We start from the raw sequence: 12344 nt of genomic DNA on the forward strand, positions 1-12344 counted from the left end.
TAAGGCCTGTTACAGACTGCCAAAATAAAGCTGCTTCGGGTCTCTTTGGAGATATGCTATTTAAATGATGCATGGGTCCAGAGGTCGCACCAAAGCCACACTCCATTCCTAAGCACTAGAGTGCAGCTTTGGTGCAGCTTCTGGATTCTTAGGACCCATGCATCATTTAAATAGCATATCTCCAAAGAGACCCGAAGCAGCTTTATTTTGGCAGTCTGTAACAGGCCTAAATGTTGATAGCAATGGTGTTATTCATATATATATAAAGTCTCCATTTCACTTGAATTGTTTTCAAAAATTTCAAAACATTTAAAATTAAAATTGATTTAAAACAGACTTCTACCCCATACATAAAAGCACAAGTACTTCTTTGTCCTTTATGCTTTGAAATATATTTTTAGCCAACTTCAAAACCAAAAATGATTTTGAAGTGCATATTTCTTTTTCAGAAAAGTAGTATGAAGGTGGATGCAGAAAAATCCTCATCTGCAAAGATCTGTAAAGGTGAAGCTACTCTATGGTTATATACAGTTATGATACACTGACTTGAGATACAATATTTGTACATTCAACTTTGTTAAAAGTGTTTTGCAAACCTGATGCAATTGAGACATTGCTGTTAACTAATACTGTACTAATCCTCTACACTTGATCTTAGCCAAAAGGCCAAGAAGCTTCAAGTGTAATACTAATCCTCATTGTAGGTTTGTTGCACAGTTTGCTTGATGTTGGAGCCCTTTAGTCTAAGAAATACTGATGGAGTGAAGTCACTTGAGACATTGCAAGAATGAAATTTCAAGATTTAGGAGAATGCAACCCTATAAAAATTGTATTAAATCACCTTCCCTAACAGATAACACAATACGTTTGAAATGAAATGTTGTAGCAAATAACTGACTAGATCAATTATTCATTTCATTTTACCCCAGTGTAGAAATCTAGGGTGATTTCTGAATAGTCATCAATTCTTCTTGGAGATTTTAGTTTTCATCTTGATACATTTTGAAAGCTGTTCTCTGAAAAATGAGTTCAGCCTTGCTGATGTTTTTTTGGGGGGGAGGGATTGCCAGTTACAGGTGTGGTTTTTAAGTTTCTGCCACTCTGCTGTGCTTTTCCTCCAATGCAATGTAGAAATTAGCTTCTTTCCACTTCACATAGAATTCCCACAGGCATAAGGAATAGAGATGGTCACATAAGGATGTTCTGTCCACTTCCATTCAGTTTGTCCACCTTTATTAGATAAATGATGGGGTGACAAAGATATTAAAAATAGGGATACTGGTTAAGCTGTATCACCGGAGCTCATTTGCCTGGACAACATGGCTCTGTAGAAGAAAAGCTCAATTCTATTAAGTGGTGTCTTAAAACTATTTGTCTTAAAATATTTATTATAATGTTTTTGTTTAGTTTTTAAAAAAGATAACATAAACTTACCTCAGTGAAACCGTCTGAAGTTATTTTTTCTTTAACTTTTCTGAAGAGGCCCAGTTTGTGTGTTGAATTATTGGTTCACTTTATTTTTCTATATTAACACAGGCTGAGACGTTATTGTGTACCTTCATGTCATTTTGGGCTTACGGCAGCCCTAAAGCAAACCTATCATGGGGTTTTCTTTGCAAAGTTTGTTCAAAGAGGGTTTGTCTTTGCCTTCCTCTGAGGCTGAGTGTGTGTAACAATGCCTAAGGTCTTCCATTGGGTTTCCATGACCAGGTGGGGAGTTGAATCCTAATCTCTAGAGTTATAGTCCAACACTCAAACCACTGCACCACACGTTGGTCCAGGAGCTGGAACTGAACCATAATCTGACAACTATAGATTGTTTGAAGCCTCTTTGACCACAGAAGTGGCAGCTGTTGCAGTGTTCAATCAATAGCCAATTTGCATGCTATACTGCAGTGTTAAATCAATACCTGGTTTAAACATTTAACAAAAATAGGACAGTGAGCTTTGTAAATCAATAGCTGTGATTCTGCCATACAGTATATTTTTAAAAGCTTCTACCTTGCAGCACAGGGCACACAGCAGCTTCCATGATCTTAACTTCTATGGCTCTTAATCTTTTCAGAAGCTGGACCACAGGAGTACCTGCATGGTTGTGGACTTTCATGACATGTTCTGTTTTTATAGCCCCTGCACAAAGCAGTTTATGACTTGATGGACTACCTACCTAAGGGTTATCTTGTTTTCACATGCTATAAATCAAGGCCTGAAGGAATGTGTCATGTGAATTGGTCCTGACATTGTAGTGAGCCGTGTTAGTGTAATAGTGGCCTAGTAAGATTAATATGAAACTGCTAGAAGAGATGTGCTATATAATAGCTTTCTAATACAGGCTGAGCCTTGCCCAAAATGCTTAGGACCAGTAATGTTGGAGTTTTCTGGATTTTGGAATCCCTGTATTTGCATGCATGCATGCATGCATGCGCGCGCATACACACATACACACACACACACTGTGCATCTTGGACATGGGACCCAAGTCTAAATGTGAAATTCATTTATGTTTCATATACACCTTAAGCCTGAAGGTAATTTTATACAATATTAAATAATTTTGTGCATAAAACAAGTTTGTGTACCATTAAGAATCAAATATGTCACTATCTCAGCTACCCATGAAAAAAGTTCTGGATTTTGGAGTATTTTGGAATTGGGAATAAGGGAGACTCAACCTGTATATTTGTAGTGCTAGCAAATCAATATTGTGAGTTAGTACATCTCTTTTGTACGAGGTTTGGAAACCCATAAAAACAGGAATAGAACTTGTCAGACAAGATATGTGACTTAGCTAGAACTTCATTAGGATTAGATTAGGATCAATTTAATTTTCATTAGGCTTTTATTGCCATCCTTGTGAAATCTATACATCAAGTTTTTTTTTTAAGAAAACTAATTTCAAAGAACCCCAAATTAAGACCAAATACTATTACTGTATTGTCAAGTAACTTCCAGCCGTTTTTACTACAACATTTTCTTTTTAGGAATGTATAAACTGCATTCTTCTAATTCATGTTTGTAGCATGACTTTCTCCTTTATTCTGGCTACAACTGGAGTAATCTAGTAGTTTCCAAACGAATTCAAGTAGCGCTATATTGGGGCATAAATAATCCCATAGTTTTGGGAGAGGCTAATGTGTGAAAGTCTCCTTTTGGCAGTATTGCTGCCTGCAGGGTCCAGGTCTACATGGTGACTTCACAAAGGTTCTCCAGGTTACTATCCCAAGAGGTTATGAGGCCCTGTAGGGCAGGCTGAGTTTTAATGTAGGCTTAAACAGTAGCAAGGCTAGTAGGGACGAGAATCTGCTGTCCCAGGAAAGCTGACTAGCTGGGATGTGTAAAATCATTTCTTCCACTGCCACCTGCAGCAGTGAGATTGGCCAGAGCTAACCTACAGATTCAGTTTCAGAAAAAAAGATTGCAACCATCCTATCAACCCATAATGGCTTCCTCAGTGACTCCACTTCTCTCCCAGTCTTCTGGAAAATGCATATGTGAGATCTGCGACTGTGGGTAGGTAGAGACCATGCTGGCTTGCACACTCATCTTATGTAAGATACCTATATGACCTAGATCAGATGTGCATGGTAACATGCATCTGTATTGGAGTTTCAGTGGCACAGGGTTGTCCACAGAGGGCAGAATGGAGTTTAAAAGCAAATAAGAAAAGTTTCAGCCATGAGTAAGCCAAGAGCTTTGCTTCCTAGCTGTTTTCAAGTGCAGAGAGAAGTCACTTCCCTTGCTGCTCTGGACCCCTGGTCATAAATTCGCAGTGCAGTAAAGCCCAGTTTAGAAAAGAAGTTGGCACATACTAGTCTTTCTTGTATGACAAGAATATAGAGATGGTGATGGGCAGAGGCTGATGACAGGCAGAATGCGGTTAGAAAAATCAAACTAGGGATGGGGTCCAGTGAAGGCCGAGGAATATGTCCAAACCTCTCTTTCCAAACCTTAGAATGCTTTTGGGTTTTAGTTTTAATCTCATGTTAAAATGCATGCACATTTGTGATCATTTTCAGATATGAATCATGCCTGTGCCTGCACTGTTGTGCCACGACACACAGTATTCGGATTCAGGTATGATCACATGCCATATTGCACAGATCTGTGCTTGCACAGCTTATGGAACATGCTATAAAACATAGAAACTCATTGAAGAACTGTTTACTTTCACAATCAACTGTGCAAGCACATATATAGGCAATACTGCATGCCACAACTGGTTCAAATGTTTTTCCTAAAAAAAACCAACAACAACCCAGAACTACTAGGACTTCTAATGTATAACTCAAAGTTCTACACTCAGATTTATTTGGCAAAGAATGTACAATTGCCACCCCTCTTCTTCTTCTACTACTACTACTACTACTATTATGCATTATTTATATAGTGCTGTAGATTTACACAGCGCTGTACATACAAACAATAAAATACATAAGAGTAAACCTGCCCATGGTGTACATTCTAAGAAATAATAGCATAATACATATAAATAATACATAACAATACAGGAAGAGGTTCAATAAGATAAGGCAGGCAACAAATTCAAAACGACACATAGCAAATAATAGTCACACAATGCCTGGGAATGCTTCTCTGAACAGGATGGTCTTCAACTCAGTTTTGAAACTGGTTAAAGAAGTGATGAGCCATGTTTGTGGGGGAAGGAGGTTCCAGGAGTGAGGGGCAGCAAATGAGAAGGGATGAATCTGGGACGGGGCAGTGGAGATCCTAGGTTGAGACAGCAGACTTTGACTACCAGAATGGAGGGCCCAAGTGGGAAGGTGAGGAGAAAGAAGGTCTGATAAATAAGGAGGGCCAGCACATGCAGGGCTTTAAAAGTCAGCAACAGGAGCTTATACTGAATACGGAAGGGGAAGAAGAGCCAGTGAAGGGATGACAACAAAGGAGAGATATGGTCGGAGCAGTGGGCGGATGTAATAATGTGTGCAGCTGAATGCTGGACAGATATTAAAGGATGGAGGTGAGAAAGCCCTGCCAGAAGGAGGTTAAAGTAATCTAGTCGCAAGATGACCAGAGCATGGACCAGAACCTTGGTCGGATTTTGGCAATATTGTATAAAAAGAATCTACATGACTTAGCTGTGGTCTGGATCTGGGGGATACACGATAGAGAAGAATCAAAAATATAACCAAGACTACAGGCTTCCTGGACTGGTCGAACATAAATGTCTGTGATTTTGGCGTTTGAGGATTTGATTATTCACAAATTTGATTAATATGTTCTTTTTATGAATCTTTAGCTCCTCCAACAGGACTACCATCAATGTCCGCCAGTAGTTGCCAAGAAGGACCTAGAGATTCCTAGAGAGAACACTTCCCTAGGCACTTGTAAGTCTTCCAGTGCAATGCTATGGTCAGTTTCTGGTAGCTATTTCCCATAGAGTTGCACTGGAAGACCTAGAAATTCCTAGCAAGGTGTTATCGCAGGTTAGAAAACAAGTCTTTTTTTATTTGTGGTTTTCCCACTTTCACAGGGATCCTGTGCCCCTAATCCCAGCAAATGTGAACGGACTATTGCATAACATTTAGAAAGGGCAAGGAGAAGTTAGTGCAAAGGAACAAGGTTAGAAAGAGTATGGCATCTTAGTCTCTGGGGATACCCCAGAAAGCCTATTACTATAACAGTTTTTAGGAATTCTCAGTTGAAAGGTATTGCTTAGTGAAATTTCCCATGAGAAGGATAGGGAAACAATCTCAGAGCTTTGCAATAGCCTTTCGTCATTTATTTCCTGCTATTTTAAAAACGTATTTTTTGTCAAGATTTCAAACATTATATCCACATATTGAAAGCAAATAACATTTAGCGAGTGTGTTTTTGTCCACAGCAAATTCAACCATCCATGGATTGAAAATATTCAAAAATATATAAATTCCCAACAGCAAACAATGGTTTGACCATTTTATATAAGAGACCCAATTGACCATGCCATTGTGTTTAATGGGACTTGAACATCCATGGATTTAGTATCCATGGGGGGATCATGGAACCAACCCCCAGCAGAACCCAAGGGCCCACTGTATAAAGAAACTACAAAGTTTTTATATTAACTAAACTGGAAATTTCATATGGTATACTATTTTTTTTAACTGTCTGTAATAATTCTCCAAAACATTTCATTCAAATTTAAAGGAAGCTATCCGTAAACCCTTCAACCCATCTGGAAGGTTGTTACTGTCTGCTTTCTGAATGGCTACTTGAGAACTTGTCATACCCCCTCTTATATGTTTTCTGCATATACATGAGGCAGGGGTTCGGATGTGTGGCCCTCCAGATCCAGCACCTGTCAGCCCTAGACAATATAGGTACAGATGAGGAATTATGGAAGCTGTAGGCCAACAGATTTTGGAAAAATACACATTTTTCATACCCAAGTTGAAGGGCAATTTATAGGGCATGCAATTAGCCCTTGAGGAATGGGCATGTGGCTTGGTGCAGATTGAGTCTGAGAACTTCAGTCTTCATTAAAGGGCATTCTGGTTGCAGAAATCAATTTAAATATGTGGTATCATTGGCAACCATTTCTAATGTGGCCTTCACATCACTGGCAAAGATGTTAATCTCCCTTGCCCTAGGCCTGTGGCCACCCAGATGCCAGCTTCATTCTTGTAACCTTTGCTACACTGCCTAGGTATCATGGAAAGTCAAAAGCTGAAAGGAAGAAGTGGCTGTTTTGATGAGTTTCAGGACCCTGCCATGGGTGCCCTATTTGATGAGAGACTGTTTAGCAGAGGTGTCCACATCTGGAGCAATGTGTGTGGGCTTAAAGCTGGGGAACTGGATGTGTTTGGTGGATTTGGCAAGGAGCAGAAACACACACATCGTCCACTGTTAGTACATCTGTGTCTTTTTATTTTGGGTACATTAACACTTCTCCTAGTCTTTCACATCTGTTGCTGTTTTTCCATGGCACTGACAGTGGTTTCAGACATATTTACAATAGGAGTCGCAATGGTGCTGAATTTGGTCTGCACTCGCCTTAATCTCTCATTTATGGCTGTTCAGCTGTCTCTTTCCAAGCGTCTGCATTTCAGTGGTTAGTGCTATGGGCACCATGTGGAGATATTGGTGGGAATTTTTTTGGCACAGTGAGAAGCAAAATAATATTATCCCACAATTATTTGTGTTTGCAGTGTGACATTTTGTTTGTTTAACATATTTCAGCACAGTACTTCCTGTCTTACTTGTAACACCATTAAGTGTTGACAGCATTCTTAACTTTGTAATAAAAAGACCTGATTCTCTGAACATATATAGGCAAGAACAATAACACATACAGTAGACTCAGAAGAGGGACATCATGTAAGGAATGTTTTTAAGGTTGTAATTCAGTTAGTCAGTTAAACTGTGCCTCAACAGGTAACAGTTCTGATTCATATAGCTAGTTCTTGTGTTTATCCTATCTGAAGCTCAGCCAAGAGCATGAAATTACATGGGATTCTAATATATCCCAGTCCCAAACATTCTATCATGCTCTAGTGCAGTAGTTCCCAACCTTTTCTATGCCCCACACCCCTAGGAAATGCTTGACTAATGTTTGCACACCTTACAAAAGCAATATCACATTTGAAGATGATGAAGTCTATTTTTTGCTAGGAATCCTTAGTGCCTCCCCACTGGAGCAGTCTTGAGAGCAGCCAGTCTTGCTCTTCTGTGACTCTTTTGCAAAGAACAGTGGGACTTCACCATCTACAGGCTTGCCATCCACAGATTTCAGCATCCGTGGACAGCAGACCCCCTTGCCTTAAGCGACAGCACATGCATGTGGCCACTAGTGCCACCACATGCATGGTGTGCCACCACTAACAACATTGCAACTTCAGGTCCTGCATTTTTTCTTATCAGGGAGTGGAATGGATCCCGCATGGATATGAAGGTCCAACTGTAATTTTATTAACTGCATAATAGAGTTGCATCGGGTTTAAGAGTGGCTGTGTTTAATACCAGAAGAAGGGAGGAAGCCTAGATATACAAAATGTATTTTTCGTGTTCAACATGTTCAACATGTATGAGGTTAGACACATGTTGAATCCAAAAGGCACGTTTTCTATATCTAGCCTTCCTCCCTTCATTTTCTGTATGGAGGCTTCCTCACTTTTCTGCTCTTCTCATCATGCTCCCTGCCTACTGTAATAACTGACATTTTGTTTGCAATATATGTTGAAAGATGCACGATGAAGCTGGCCAAATGCTTGCGTTTTAGAACCTGAAACATTTGAGCATTCAATCTGTTAATGGGTTTACAGCATCCAATAAATCCATAAGACAAACAGCGTTAGTACAGTGGAACTTTTTTTTTTAGTAACAGCGAGCCAGTCTAGATATTAACTCTCATTTAAAAGTCAAGAGGGCTACAATGGGAGAAATTGCAACAGAAAGGTGATCTAGTAGTGTTCAGTTTCATAAGGTGACCCTGAGGCCCCATACAGACAGGCCAAAATAAAGCTGCTTCAGGTCACTTTGGAGGTATGCTGTTTAAATGATGTATGTATCCTAAGAGTCCAGACACCGCACCAAAGCCACGATCCAGTCCTAAGGACTGGAGCACAGCTTTGGCACAGCTGCCGGGCTCTTAGGATGCATGCATCATTTAAATAGTATACCTCCAAAGTGACCCGAAGCAGCTTTATTTTGGCAGTCTGTATGGGGCCTGAGTTATAATAGACTGAAGGCAGTCAAAAGGAATGATGTGATCGAGAGAATGGCTGGGCAATAGGGTTCCCAAATCAGGAGTAGCCCAGTTCCCAAGAGTTCATGGCCAAAGTCTGAGACATAAAGATGACCGTTTGTTATGTCATGGCAGCAAGCCACTTGTTATGTTGTGTGGTTGTGTGCCTTCAGGTCATTTCTGACTTCTTATGACCCTTGCCATGGCATTTTATGGCAAGATTTGTTCAGAGGAGGTTTTCCATTGCCCTCTCCTGAGAACATGTGACTTGCCCAAAGTCATCCAGTGGGTTGCATGGCCAAGTGGGGAATTGAACCTTGGTCTCTAGAGTTGCAGTCCAGCACTCAAACTTCCCCGGTGATACCATAATACCTTAAGCATCTATAACTACAGCTAGCAGACTGAAAAATGGAGATGGCTCCCGTACCTCTTTAATGGATGTGTAGAAGAGTGAATTTCAGCAGTTGTGGCTTGTCACGCAACGGGGTAACAAGCAATACCTGCTGAAATTCCCTCTTCTATAGAAATATGAAAGAGACTGGAACCATCTCTAGTTTTCATTCTGGCAATAACCACCATTGCATAGAGTATGACGTTTAAGTAAAGCACACTAATTTCCACAAATGAATACACACACACATATATGTAAATGCATAGGCAGTGGTCTTGTCCTGACATTCCTTGAGTTCCCCCTGAAGACTTGGAAAGAAAGTCCAGGCTCTTAGATATGGGAACCCTAGTGGACAGATGTGTTTGGACTATAACTCTCCAATCCTTGATGACTGTTTTATCGCAGATGGGAAGTGTAGATGAAAACATATGTAGTGACACAGTGGTCTGTCCTCGAGCTATAAAATTAGCTATAAAATATGTGAGATATGGCTAGTTTATATGGTTCAAAAAAGGGATAATTTTAAAAATTATTTTTAAATTTCCTTTAAAGACATCACATTTCACTGAATTTTCACTTTAACCACATGAAAGTATGTCCATGTAAATACATGTAGGCACACAACAGCAGCAGGCCCGCCCCATAAACATGTCACATTTCTGTTTTTAAAATCCTTTTTAGATGCTTGCTGATGTTTCTTAGCACACACCTTTACCTTATCCAGAGTGTAATTATTGCTACCTGGCTCACTGAGTGTTTAAAGTAAGAGAACGAACCCCACATCTATCAGCAGAAAGCTATTTAGTCTGTGTTGGTGAGCCATGCTAGGGATATCTATCAGAAACCTTTGCCGGGTTGGAGAGTGATCCTGTAGTTTGTGTGTCAACAGTGCAACTATATATTATTGTGGTCTAAGAATAAGAGTCTTGTCTCTTGCTGGCCTACTCTGTGCATTGACCAAGAGATTTAAATACTAGGAAAGCTGTTGATCATGTCAGATCTTTGAAGAAATGCATTTAATGTTTTTTCGTCCTTCACAGTTAAGGGAAAATATATAGACAGAGATAAAAATACCTAGTGTGCAATGCTCAACAGATTGTTTAGATTTTATGAGGCTGTTCCACACCTGATACTTGCACCTGAATACACAAGCTCAGGAAACAGCTTGAATATCTTCAGCAGGAAAAGGATAGGTCCATCCCAGCAATGTGCTATTTTTTAAGTTTAGCTTTAATTTGAGTCACAGTTCTACATTTCCACAATTAATATCTCTAATAAGTTATAGTACTTGGGCTGGCTTCAAAGTTCCCTTCCTCCAATAAAGGTCACATCTTCTGACAGTGGGAGGAAAGCTCTTTCCATATATCTTGGGTCCAACAAAGAGCTCAGGGAAAGTTTCTTTGGAGATTATACCTCTAATAAATTCCATCAGTATGACCAATGGCCATTCTTGTTGGTGTATTTTGGGACTTGCAATCCAAACTGGAGGCTTTCTAAGCAGTGGTGTCACTAGGGTTGGTGTCACCTGGTGGGGTAACTGATGGCATCACACACGCCCCATTGATCTCCTCCCATACCACCACCATATAGAATCCTTAGTCATGTTTTTTTGTATTAATGTTTCTCATTAATCATAATTCCTGCATAATACCGAATGTCAAAGTTGTGACATAAACAAGGAAAATTGAAATTATACCTTTAAATTGCCGTGTCATTCACAGTCTCAGTGCATTTCCATATAGCTAGTTTCATGTGGTTGAAGTGAATATTTGGTAAAAGGTGGTGTTTTTAAAGAATTTTTTTAAAAAAATTATATGTGTGTGTGTGTGTGTATTAAAGAATATTGTTAATGTTTTTGCTTAATGCTCTCTCTTTATGTGATTTGGGAGGATTCCCCACTCCTTTGCAAATTTAGCTCATCTCATTCAGCCAGATGCTCTGATTCTCTGTGGATTATTTTCAAGGGGCTGAAGAAAGACTCCATAGTGAGAGAAGGGGGACAGGGATGTTTGGGACTGCTGCTCTGGTTGAAGAGACCGAAAGATGGATCTAACCTCTCATTTTGTATAAGATAGTGAATTGGCTGAGACAGTCGGTTGTGAGGGCTGGCATGACATAGAGATAGAGTGTTGGACTACGACTCTGGAGACCAGGGGTTCGAATCCTGGCTCAGCCATGGAAACCCATTCGGTGACCTTGGGCAAGTCGCACTCTCTCAGCCTTAGAGGATGGCAATGGCAAACCCCCACTGAAAAAACTTACCGAGAAAATTCCATGTTAAGTTTGCCTTAGGCTCACCATAAGTCGGAAACAACTTTAAGGCACACAACAACAACAACAACAACGTGAATTGGCTAGATTGTTTTGTGATTTAAGCACACTGTTAGGATTCAGGGTGTTTTAAGCATGAACTACAATTGTTACTACAATTAGCCTGTGTTTCCAGTCAGCAACTTCCATGTAATGAATGAAAGTCAAGTTCTATGGTTTTTCCTGTGTCTCGGCAGTGTATTTTCTCTCAGAGTGCCACAGGGTGGCAACCTGTGCTTTATATTGTCAAAGTGAAACCAGAGCTATTTGCTAAGAGAACATTTTCCTGTGTTCACTGCTCTTGCGATAAATGCTTTCAACTTGCTCTATGTTTTAGAATGGATATACCAACATTAAAGAAGGAAGGAAAGCTTTCAGTTTAGGAGCACTGACAGCAAAAATGATGGGCACTTGAATTGTCTCTCCATGTTATAAGGGAGTAGTAAGCAATGGTAGTGGTGGAGTGATGGTTCAGGTTCAGATTCAATGGTCAAGGCCTGCACTTTTTTCCTTTGTTTTTAATTTTTTTTTAAAAAAATTATTTATTCACTGGCGATTAAATAATATTCACTGTGTTCATTCTAAGAAATGAAACAAATGCATTTCTGGAATTGTAACATATATTAACATTAAATTTGCAATTAAAATTAATTCTTTAATTCACTACAATTCACTTAGAATTAGAAATTATAGTCAGCCTTCTGTATCCACAGATTCCATATCCACAGACTCAAGCATCCATGGCTTGAAAATATATTCAAAAATATAAAACCTTGATTTTGTCATTTTATATAAGAGACACCATTTTACTTTGCCACTGTGTATAATGGGACTTGAGCATCCATGGATTTTGGTATCCATGGCCAGTCCTGGAATCCAGCAGATACAAAGAGTTCACTGTGTTATTAATATAGTATAGGATTTACACATACCTTCCAATTTTTCAGGAACAGTATG

This window comes from Sceloporus occidentalis, unplaced genomic scaffold, assembly GCF_023333645.1.
Source record: "Sceloporus occidentalis isolate IW3139 unplaced genomic scaffold, rSceOcc1.0.p SCAF_1, whole genome shotgun sequence".
Taxonomy (NCBI): Eukaryota; Metazoa; Chordata; class Lepidosauria; order Squamata; family Phrynosomatidae; genus Sceloporus; species Sceloporus occidentalis.